This window comes from Notothenia coriiceps, unplaced genomic scaffold (assembly GCF_000735185.1).
Source record: "Notothenia coriiceps isolate Sejong01 unplaced genomic scaffold, NC01 NC01_scaffold00009021, whole genome shotgun sequence".
In the NCBI taxonomy this organism is placed as follows: domain Eukaryota; kingdom Metazoa; phylum Chordata; class Actinopteri; order Perciformes; family Nototheniidae; genus Notothenia; species Notothenia coriiceps.
Window position 1 is genome coordinate 19293 of NW_011341722.1, and position 12567 is coordinate 31859.

Genomic DNA, 12567 nt, shown 5'->3' on the forward strand with positions numbered 1-12567 from the left:
TGAGTGTGTTTGGTGTTTTGATCCCCACAAAGGAACTTCTCTTTTAATCACTTAAAGAGGTATCCTGCTAAATAAAAATGAAGGATGGTTTGCATCACAAGGCCACTGTATCATTAATCTTGAAAGGTTTTGATTGAGTCATGCTGTGTTTTCGTTTTGGTTTCACAATGGATGCTTAGCAGATTTTCAGTTTGGCTAAATATTATTTCGGGAAAAAATCAATGGGTTTTTAGTTGGTTTCCTGATCCATGACGCAAATGTACATAAACAATTGCTTTTAGTATACACTATATTCTACCATGGCAGGGTTCTCCCTTAATCTCTACACCAACTAAAGGTTGGGTTTTGTGTGGTTAAGGAAACCAAAAAGTTGGGCAGGTCATCCAGTTGCCCTTTGGATCCAGGGAATGATCCTTAAAATACGATGCTGTCTTCTTGGGCCAAGCGGCCTGGACACGGTTAAAAGACAATAACTTCAAATATTTTATTTTATATTATAATTTATCTGACGGTATTTACAAGTCGCAAAAAAAGATACAAATGAAAAAATAAATCAATTTCATGTATTTAACTTTGGTCTCTTTGATTTGTATCTGTACTACGGTCAACAGTAAAACAAACATCTTTGAAATGCAGTAGTCAGATTGTTTGTTTTATTATCCCTTTCAGTTAGACTAAACAAACAATTAAATTAATTAAAAGACATGTCGGGAACAGCTGATGATTCCTTGGTATTTGATGCAAGCAGGTTGATCTAAACCACATGTGTCAAACTCAAGGCCCGGGGGCCAAATCAGGCCCTTGGTGGATTTAATTTCGGCCTGCAGGATAATTTTGAATTACTATTAGATCTTGCGACAACAGGGCATGTTTGGTTTTTTCTTGAGGGAAATTGTTTTTTTGAAGCTGTTGTTGGCCTGTGGAAAAATGTAATAAATGACTCCGGAAAAGCTGTAGATAGAGCCATAAGAAATGAATGCAACTGATTATTTAATGTGTAATGTTGTTTTGGGCAATAATTTAAGCTTTGTTAGTTCCAGGTTTAATATGTGCAATAAGTTCATTTCAATAAGTTCTGCAATAAACATTGAACCAGTCTGGCCCTCGACTAGTACCGATTTTTTTATTTTGGCCCACTGTGTATTTGAGTTTGACACCCCTGACCTAAACCATGCAATTATATCCAACTATGTGACAGTTTTGAAAGCCATGGCATACAGAACGTAAAGACCAAATATATAGTGCAAAGCATTAATACAACATATTCTCTATTGGACCTAACTCTGTGCATTTAAACCTTCTGTTACATTCTAAAGATCAGAAAGACTTTCAACCTGTGGATTGAGAAACACTTAATGATTTATTTAAAGCTGGCCTCATATTGTATAGAAGACACAAAACAGGCTCATGGATCACAGACAACACAGATTGCAGGGATGACAGGTTAGCATCGTGTGAATAGTATGAATGCTATTATCAAGTTCACTGAAACTTTTCTAAAAAGTACCCTGGCACACAGAACACATCTGGCAGATGTCTTGTTGTTTGGAACTCCTATAACAGATAATTCAATACACATCTGTTTGCCATGCAAGTCTGCATACAATTGTCTGTTTAATAAAAAGTGTGACATCTCAGGTATCTTTGAAATCTGACATAAAACAATCTGTTTTACATCCCATCAAGCACATCTGGCTTTGGATAAGACACTTTAAAAAGCAGCCCTAAACCTTTAGTGTAGTTCGTAGGTATTTCATAATCAAAGTTCAGAGCATGAGAAATTACTTACTTACTTATAATGCTGCGTTCACACCGGACGCGATGCGATTATTCGCTTCGCTCTATTATCATATCTCCTATCGCATCGCTCGAAACGCTCGAGTTTCACCGCGGCTGCCAGCTGTGTTTACTCACGTCATTCAAACAAGAGGCGCTGGCTCGGGAGCTACAACTACAACAAAATGAACATATTTTACCGTGATTAAATTGTAATACACGTTTCTAAATTATGCCGAAGTAACAACATACTGATACCGGTTAGTAAAAACCATGAATTAATGCTTGACAAGTCTGCAGACGGCAGGCGAAAAAACTTTTAACCTGTTAAGCACTGAGCCTGTTTTTCAGGTCTCAGGCTCGAAAATGACATTTCCAGAACAAATGACCCTCTTCACTTCTAAAAAGGGTTAAATTAATAATCTTTTTTCTCAAAGTAATGATAAACCTGTGAGTTGGATGTAGAAAAGTCAGAATCAAGATTCACATCTAAAGAAAATTCAGATTGAACATAGTAAAAAACTGTAAATTATAGTGTCCGTCCAAACATTATTTTTTACTTACAGTGAAAACTACCCTTGGATGATGGTAAGGTAGACTAAAAGCTTTAGGAATCCAAATTACAACATATAATAAGTTCCCTGTATCAAGATTGATGTAAAACAAGTGATATTTGACCTTTTTAGAGAGGTTAAGCAAAAAAACTCCACCTCTGAGGTGATTTGGGTGGAAATGGGGTTTTTACCGTTTCTCTGGAACCCATTGGTCGATTTTGGTGATTGACATCTCTTTCTGACCGTTAGAGCCAATATAATGGAAGGGGAATCTCCCCACTCTCACACAGTCTAAAACAAAAGGTGGGGGCTTCGCGCACGCAGTTTTGCACCAGAGTGAAGCTGTCTGTAGCTCTGACTTCTAGAAACGGAAACGCAGGTTTATTGCTTATGGATTATCAGAAATCATTTCAAAGGGACACAGACACATTGGATTAACCTATGGATTAACTTCAGCAGCGTTTTTATCGTTTTAATGCCATTGAAGACCACTTTTGACCAGACTACGACACAGGTGAGCCATGTTAGCGTTTTTAGCTACCTAGCGCCATATGTTTTGATGTCTGTTCTTGTTATTATCTCTGCGAGTTTGTATAATTGAGTGATAATGAGGGTACCCTTCGATTCTGTGTCACCTCACGATGTGAACCGATGTGTTGGATGTGCAGCAAAGATAAATAATAAGGTTTTGTGAGTGAATTTCGGTGCAGTAATCTGTTAGCATTTTTCGCTCGTTGCTAATTCAGAGGCTCAGTGTTAGCATTGTGTTTTTTTGTTTTTTTAAATAATTAAAATGATCAGTTAGATGAGTTTCTTCCCGTTACATGGATATAAAACATTCATAGTTTATTAAATGAACATGCCCTCAGACACTGTTTCCTACAAGATGTTGCGGCAGTGCCCCGGTACCATGGTCTCTCGGGCTTAACAGGTTCCTAATATTTACTTATGTAACTGAAGAGCTGTGTATTACACACCAACAGATGACAGAATCATTGATTGTGGAATTACACATTTGAAATACATACTGTTGCCTGATCTTAGTAGCAAACACAGAACATTGATTTGTTTTATAGGTTTTTGTGCATGTAAATGGTCTGCAAAGGCTAGTATCCCACAGTATTCTGTCCAGCAGATGTTGCTCCCCAACACACCCCCGCCCTGCCTGAAACATACTGACATCACAGTGTAACACTTTTGCTTCTATTGGCTAGCGCTCTAACACAGTGTACGTGATAGGCTAAGAGGCGGGACATCTCTAAGGGGTTAACCAATCACAACAGACTGGGCTCTGGTTTCAGACAGAGGGTGACAAGAGGTGCTGCACAATCAATTACATCCTGTTGGAAATGTGCGGGAAGATTGGAAGTATTTAGGGCAGCTTCAAGGTTTTTCTCTTACACTTTTTGTTATGATGATGTAATAATCTCCTGACTTTTTTCAATGTTTATCTTGTTTACTCAACAGTGTGGCAGCAGATGTTTTGGTAATCCTGGTCAGGATGTTTTCAGAGGGGCTCATTTAGATTCTGTGGGATCCTTTATGTAGGGATATATGAAACGATCATCTAAAAATTGTCTGAAATGTGTGAGCATGGGTGATGAATAATGTGAGGTTAACCACTGCTCCATTGTTCAGAGAGCCGAGGATAACTTTTCTTTGGCTTCAGGGCAAATAACTCATGTAAGAGCAAAATCGGCTATTATGAGCATAACATAATATTCAACACACAAACTGTGTTCATGTGTGCATTCAATAACGTTATACAGGCTTGAAATAACGTGTCAGTATGTATTTTAATTCAGGTGGCCATGCATAAATGCGCTTAGGAATACAGTACATGAGCTCATATGATCACACTTATGTTTTATAGAATGCTTCCACATGTAAGAGCAATGATCACAAAGGAATGTGGTTATGGTCAGTACAATTAAGTCATCTTACTGATTATGATGAACACATATAGATGTTCATGTTTATTTATAGCACAAACAAGTACTATACTACTTCAGGAAAGGCATTGCAAGTTAGTCAGAAAAGTCATTTATTTCCTGAAGTATTGCATCAAGTAATTTCCTTCCCATTAAGTGTTAAACATGATAAATACATCACATTTTGAGGCTAGAAAATGTCCCTCATATACATTTTAGAGGAGGTTAAATCACCATTAGGTTGAAATGCCAACATGTCCTGATACTTGAGAGGTTTCTCTTGTGATTCTAATCTCTTTAAAAAGTATGTGTGAATGTGGTTATTTTGTTACCTATAGTTTTCCCCCATTCTCAGTTCAATAACATTATATGTTATTAAAGGTACTTGAATGACATAACAAAGGCCCAAGCACAAACAAAAACAACCTTAAAGTTATTCAAGGTTGTCTTACATGATAATAAAGTTTTAAATGTTTTTATGTTTTATGTTTCATAAATTGCTGCAGGTGATAAATAAAGAAAAGGTCACTCACGCAAAGGAATGTTTTATTACTAGCGGCAACAGCGACGCTGGTATTATATTCACCTTGTAAGTCAGTGTGTGTCTGTGGACATATTTTGTTACCATGATAGCGTCGCAACTTTACAACTTCACAGTGTAGATAGAGCATGAGGTCATCTCTGTTTGCAAGTGTGGTTGAAATTCCACACTTAATCACCTTCTGGTAAGAAAATAACAAATATACAAGCTTAAACCAAAGTTGTTATTTAATAAAGAGTTATAGCATTTAACAGAATCAATATATATTTCCAGTTGGAAAGGCCAGAGGTCCTGCACTAGTAGATAGCACCAGGATCTGGTAATCAGGCATACAGCCAGTTTAACTCATTATAGCCTGTTATGAGAAAATATAATATATACTATTTTGTAACATCGCAGTTTTTCATTAAGGTTAATTTGTTTATATTCTGAAGTTAATCAGCCCTGCAGTCTCCAAGGCAATGCTAAAACTGCAAAAAAGAGAAGTGAACATTTTATGATATCATTACTCCAAATTCTCAGAGATCAAGACCTGCATGATTCTCCAAAGCATGCTATTGTATTGCCTGGCATTATTAATTGTTTTGTCACTGATGAAAGATTTTACTTTTCCCTTCGACCCCTCTTGAACAGGCCAAATAAGATGTGACACAGCCTATTATTTCACCGGCGGATTATTAATTGTGTCTCCTTAAGTAACGCATGGAACTCCTCCAATAACTCTTCTGTTAATTTCCTCTGAAAAAAACAGCACAGTTTCATTTTCCAGGTTCATCATATTACCTGAGTTTTCTCAAAGTGCACCTATCATGCTATTTGTAGGCAATAGCATAGGTCTCAGATATATACAAATATACAAAAAACATGTCTACAAGATAAGATAAGATGAGATGGTACTTCATTAATCCCAATTTGGGAAATTGTTTTTGTTGCAGCATAAAAGACAAGGCATTTTACAATAAACAAGAAAAGACAGAAAAGAAATAGAAAATATACATGTTGAAATAGAAAATGTACATGAAGTGTTTTGCTCAAAATACCAAACGGATCACCCATTCTAGCCATGCCTTATATTCATCTATTTCACTTCCTGTTTCAAAAGTGCTGATTTTTGGTATAAAGCTTTACAAAATAAAAAATGGAGGACATCTGAGCTCATGCGGGACCCGGCAGCTACTAAACAAAATACTGCCGTGATGAAACGCCATATCATGGATTATCAAGGATTATTTCTGAAACAGTATGGAGCTCAAAGGCTTTCTCTCTTGTCGGTTATACCACAAGGTGAGTTCCTTTTTATTTCCTGCTTCTTCACACACATGCTCTCCAGTACAGGTTAGCGATGCTAATGTAAACTCCGACCATATTACGTCCAAAACAGTCGGGCATTGTTTCTGATAGCAACTTTCTGATAGTGCTGTGGGTCCACATTTCCGATATTACGTCATATCGGATGCAAATCTGGATCAGCTCCGTTGTACCCCCGTTTTTAGAGATTTGGGTACAGAGGAAAAGAGAGAGGGTTTTATTTTCTGACGCTGCGTGAGTTCCCTGACACACCAGGGACACATCTTTATGTATAAAAGACATCACAAAGTGCATTTTGCATGATAGGTCCCCTTTAAGACAAATGGTCAACCAACAACCATTCATGTTGGACCCTGTGTAAGGCTCTACATTTATCTTACCATGGGTTACGAAGCTGTGATGCATCTCTACGTGTCAAGTGGCTTTGTTCTAGATAAGACCGGGCGCTACAAGATCTACCGTATCTCACAATGCCTGGCAGACACCAACATAAAAAGATATTCCATTTGGAGCCCTGCATATAATAGATAATTGCTCCCTGGAGAGCATGACCACAGCACGGAACCTGGGCCCCCAGCACATAGCAGCACTGTGCTCAATGTGGTCCCTGTGAAGCTACTCAAGGGCCTGGAGATGCCAGGATGGACAACTGTAGTCCACAGGGGGTTGTGCAGATTCCTCCCCCTTGGTGAACTACAGGCAGATTACACTGAGGAGCAAGACTCATCCGATACATTTGGTCACAAATGATTTCCACAGTACGCTATTGACCTGCTATGGGTGTAGCTGATATAGCCCATGTTATAGCACTTTAATATATTCATGTGAGGAAATGGACGCACAGAGCATGACATGAATTATTTCTCCCCATTCCTTCATTGTGGCCCCAAATGGTCCCCCTGAAAATGCCATCCATCCTCCCCTCTTACCTGTATCCCTCCATCCTTCTCCCCTACCGCCGCAGTCAGCTTTGCATGAGAAGACAGCCTAATGTGGGCTATTTTACCCAATAGAGGCTATATGTGAGCAACTTGGCGAAATTGATTTTCCACACCAATGACTTTCCTCTTCTCACGCAACCTACCATTTCCATATGGAAACCATTCATTTGTCATGCTCCCTCCTTCTCTGGGTGAGATAAGCAGCAGGAAGAAGGGGAGGGGTGAGATTGCGAGGGCTTGACATGTATGACTGTGCGCGTGCATGGAAATTTGCAAAAGTGCGTGTGTGTGTGCTGGTGGGATAAGGGTGGGTTGGCTGTCAGCGGGACTCACAGGGGAAGGGTAAGACCCTTGTTGTTTATGTCACACCTCCTGCTAGCTTTGGAATTGTTTTGATACAGAGGTCTCTCCCCTGCCCTCCCTTGGGGGTCCATAAACAGCTCACGACCACTCACACAACAGCCTGAGCATGCAATGAAATTGATATGCTTAAATTTGTTTCTTACACACGCTACTTCAGTCCCTGCTGATAGGACACTTTTTTAAAGACTGCTACATTTTTCTGGAGGAAACATCAATCATAGCTCAAGTGGCTTCAATGTTTATTTCTCAAATCTTCTATCGCTCATGTCCGGGGCAATGTGTGAGTCAGCCATTATCCTCAAGAGAAGGCCGGGTAACCTCTGTGTTCAAGGAATAAAAGAGTCCTCCTCAGTACTGTCCTTTCAGTTATTTTACTATTTATCTGACCAAGCATTCAGTGTAGTGTGATTGCACATCCCTTATCATTTGTATGTAGTAAGACAGCTAGGTACCTTGTCCCAAATTTGCTCCCAATTCATTTCAATGAACATTGCTAACCATGGGCATTAACCCTTAAACAATTGGAATAGTTCTTCCAGGACTTTTGTTTGCCCCTTTGTCACTCAACACCAATACGATTTTTTCCAAAGACAATAACCTTCCTTTTCCAACAGTGCTCAAATGTACCTGCATTTGTTGCAGAAGCAAGCCAGCTGTTGTATTCCCTGATCTGTGTACTGAGTGTGGGAGGCAATGCTGTAAATACAAATCTAGCAAAACATATTTAAACACTTTAACTGGATTAGTCATCTTTGTGGAAAGTTTAGTATTTGACTTTCCTTTGTTATGTTTGTATTAGTGTCTATTCTATGTGGCACCTGTTTGATTTTCTAATGAAAGCCATCAGCAAGGCTCCACTTTTGACCAGTTATTCTCTTCATCTCATGGAGGTTCCAAATTGCAATTTTCTCAATGTCAAGTAAACTGGGTTTCTATTAAATCCTGTGGCAGGCCAATCACAGGTGATAACCAACGTGTGATGGTTTGACAGATAGCTGTCAGCCAGTCTTTATGTGATGAATATGTTTGTGTTAGTTGACATGTTTTGTTAAGAGTGGGGATAGATGCACAATACAGATGTCATATTTCTGCTGGAAAGTACAATATATGTAAATTCAAAAATGCTAAAACAATTATAAAGCTAGCTAACCCAAGGCCACCATTCCACAAGGAATACCTGTAAATGGTTAATGTAGAAGTCAAATAGTGAAATACAGTGAGGGGCATATTGACATTTGGTAATTGCTTGAACTGAATCAAAACAAGTTTATTTCAATCAAGTTTTCCTTAACTTCAGAAGAAAAGGGATTATCCATACAATCAGTTGATATGAGGCACATTTGAAACACATGCTCCAAATGTCAGTTATGCACGTTTTAGATACTGTGCATCTTAAGGACTTAGGGGAACTGAACATTTTAAAGCCTCAGCTGACACCATTTGCAATTAAAACACTGTTCTGAATATGTAATCATATATGGTCAAAATGAACCTAATCCCGCCAGATCACCTGTCACATTTCTCTTTCTGTTGCCTCCTTATAGTCAGAATGTGCTGGCCCTCAGAACCTGCAGGGGCCTTTCTGTCTGAAGTTTACATTTTCTCAACATGTCTTTGTGGGTGCGTTTCTGTACAAGTGTCAAAGAAAAGTAGGTTAGACCATCAGAAAGCTCATAGCTAGGTTTGTCTATACACGTGTGTTAGCCCTGTGTTGGACTGCTGGCCATTTCATCTCCTACTACATTAGTAGGTTCTAGCCATGTGCTGAACAAATTGAGCGATGGATGCGTTTTGGTCATTACTGCAAAATAGGCCTTCCACAAAACTGAATTCAGTTCCATACTAGACACCTTCTAATTCCAAAAATCCAATAACATACCTCACTAATTCAATTCATTCTAAAAAACAAAGCACACACGCAGCCCTATTAAATAACATATTGAAATCTCAGATGCATCACCATGGATTCTCAAACACTACATCTACAAAGCCATTTTAACTTGTCCACACTGCACTGGAGCTGTCAGCAATTCAACCTGTTGTAACCCTTTCTTACCAGCTCGCAAATCAACACAACGTGTCTTGATTGACATGACGGCTCCAATAAAGTCCTGTTGGTGAGAGGGATGAGGGTCTGATTTGGCCGTAGCCTCAGCTAATATAGTGAGGAGAATAGACATGTCTGGTACCTTTGTTCCGTGGTGTCAAGAGTCGGCTGCACCCTGATTTGCTCTGCCTGTCAGTCCGTCTCCCTCCTCCATTAATAATACATTTGATTTATATAGCACACTTTAAAAACAACGTCATCTCAAGGTGCTTCACAAAGTTGAACAAGTCAAATGTAACAGTGTTACAATGTAACCTGTTGTCAGTTCTGTTACATTTGACTTGTTCTTCCTTTATAACTCAGTTTCGAGCATGTTATTCTCTCCTCTGCATGTTATCCTTAATTCTATTGTCACAGGAGCAGTATTACCTATATTTTCTAATAATGGTGAAGGGCTTCTGTGATCTGAACCATGTGCTAATCAGCATGTTTGTTATTCTATTTAATATTTTTAATAAAAACTCTGCTAAATTAGCTGCATATGTCACCAAACCCAGAGGTCATGTGGTATAATGAGTCCCATGTGAATTGCCATTTACTTTCTGTGGTTTGGGAACAGACTTTGGACATATTTATTTTTCTTCCAGGCTGTTTTTCCGCCTTTTCCTCGTCAAAATTATAGAGGCTGTGTTTGCAATTATAAATAAAGGTTTTGACAGCATTTTGGGTGCAAATCTAACGGGTTCATCAACTACACAGCATTGAGACCAATTTACACAGCCCACAGAGGAAGGGGTCTTTGTGAATATTAAACTCTAAACAAATACGTTTGTATTTTAAAGTAATTTTTATAATTGTCATACTTGTATTAGCTTATATCTGTGTAATGTGTAATATGTAATGTAATGTAATATCTAAATAGCGTTGCGTCCCTAAATACTTCTTCCTTGCAAAAAGGGCTTCTGTATCTCGTTGCTCCTTCTTAAAACACACATTTCTAACCAGGAATCTGAGCTTTCAAACAGGGAGTAAGCAAGATGTGTTTCGGGATGTTACATTAGAAAGCAGACTGCCTGTAGGCCTCGTCATTTCATCTAATTAATTCTCTTAATTGTTTTAGGAAGACCAGAAAGTTCCCTTCCTTCTTTTCCTCCCCGTCTGCTTTCACAATGTTAACAATGCCCGTTTGTGGCGGATGTTCGCCGGAGGTGAGTTAAAAACCTTCTGACGTTAAATGCAATTCATGCAAGGACATCGAGCAGATGTGAAATCCATTATGATGAGAGGAGCTTAGAAAAAACAGATGAGAATCGATAAAAAACAGATTTGTCGGGTGTGAACTGCCCAAGAGATGCTGTCCTTGCGTGAACTTAAGCAAGACTGAGTGATTGCTCCTCCTGCCGACTGAGCACGCTAACGTTAGCATCCATAGCATTTCTCCATGTCTGCAGGCTTTACATTCAAACTTCTTCAGATTCATTGTCTAGTGTTTGCATGTTTAAAGTGCTGCAATTTTAAAACCCTTTTTATATTTGGGTAAATAAAAATGACTATCATTTGTCACCTTGAAAGTAAAGCGAAGAAAGAACAGAACATAACAGAAATGAGGGAGCAAAGACAAGACATATGAAATAAAGCTTCCTTTAAAAACTACAATTTCACCCTTTGAAAACAGTCTTGCCGCTTAATGACTCTCTTGTCCCTCTCTTGATTGTTGCTCCTCTCAGGCTTTGTTGTGATTGGCTGAGGATACAGTGGCTGATGGGTAATGATTAGCAGAGGCCTGGATAACCAATCAAAGCCAGTTAATTAGCGCCATTGTTTTCCCTCCGTCCTGTGCTGAGGACTCGCTTCAGTTCTAACAGGGTGTGTCTTCACCAGACCTTGCCACCTCGCCTCCTGTCTCTTATTAGCAGGATGGAGTGGCAGGACAATCAGGCAGAGCACTGGCCCAAGTCTGGCATGCTTGTACACACACACACACACACACACACACACACACACACACACACACACACACACATTCACACACTTATGAAGCACTAACAACCCACCCACCCTCTTAGGGACTCACGCACCATAATGCACTCACATTCACAGGCACAATCAGACCATCACTTCAGCGCTTCCCCTCACACACAGACACACACACACACACACACACACACACACACACACAGCGTTTGTGTGTGTGTGTATGTGTGTGTAAGGTCAAGGCTGAAAAAGTGTGTACGACCGTGTTCTTTGCACGTGGGTAACCGAAACAGCAGGTCCACTCAGGACAGAGGGAGGCAAACTCACCCTTCTGACTACCCTCTTAGGAGTCGGAGAAAGGTAGTCGAGGAGTAATGGTCGGCTCGTCTTGTACTTTCCTGACACGCCCCCCGAGCATATGGACGCCCTCTCCCACTGCTCCTCCCACGAGCCGCGTCGAGTCTATCGCGGTTCGTGGACTCGTGTGTGTCTCTCTTTTGTGTGGCTTGCCTCACACATACAAATACGCACAGACGAACACACACACATATGTCGATCTATTGTAGAACGGACGTGCAAACACAAGAACAGTCAACAGTCCTCCCAATGTTAGGTTTGAGACATCTATATCGATGTGTCCATACATGTTGATACATTGTATGTGAAACTGTACTTGAACAATTCGTGACCGTTTAATTGAAAGAGAGAGGTTTTTAGATCCTTTTTTTGTGCTTAAACCGACGTTCACACTATTTCTTCACATTCAAATCAGGTTTTTTTGTAATTAAAGTTACTGTTATTAACAGTATCGAATTAAAATATGTATGTGTAGGGTTTGTTTATGTGTACAGGAAGGAAATTATTCCCCTTACGTCTACTCCACTCTCATAAAGTTGTAAGTCACACACATCACATCACATACACACACACACACACACACACACACACACACACACAACACAACACACACACACACAACACAACACACACACCACAAACACACACACACACACACACACACACAACACACACACACACACACACACCACACACACACATACGTCATCGTAGAGAGTCACCACGAAGACGATTAGGGATAGTTCCAGTATTATCCGGTCGACGTTTACTGTTA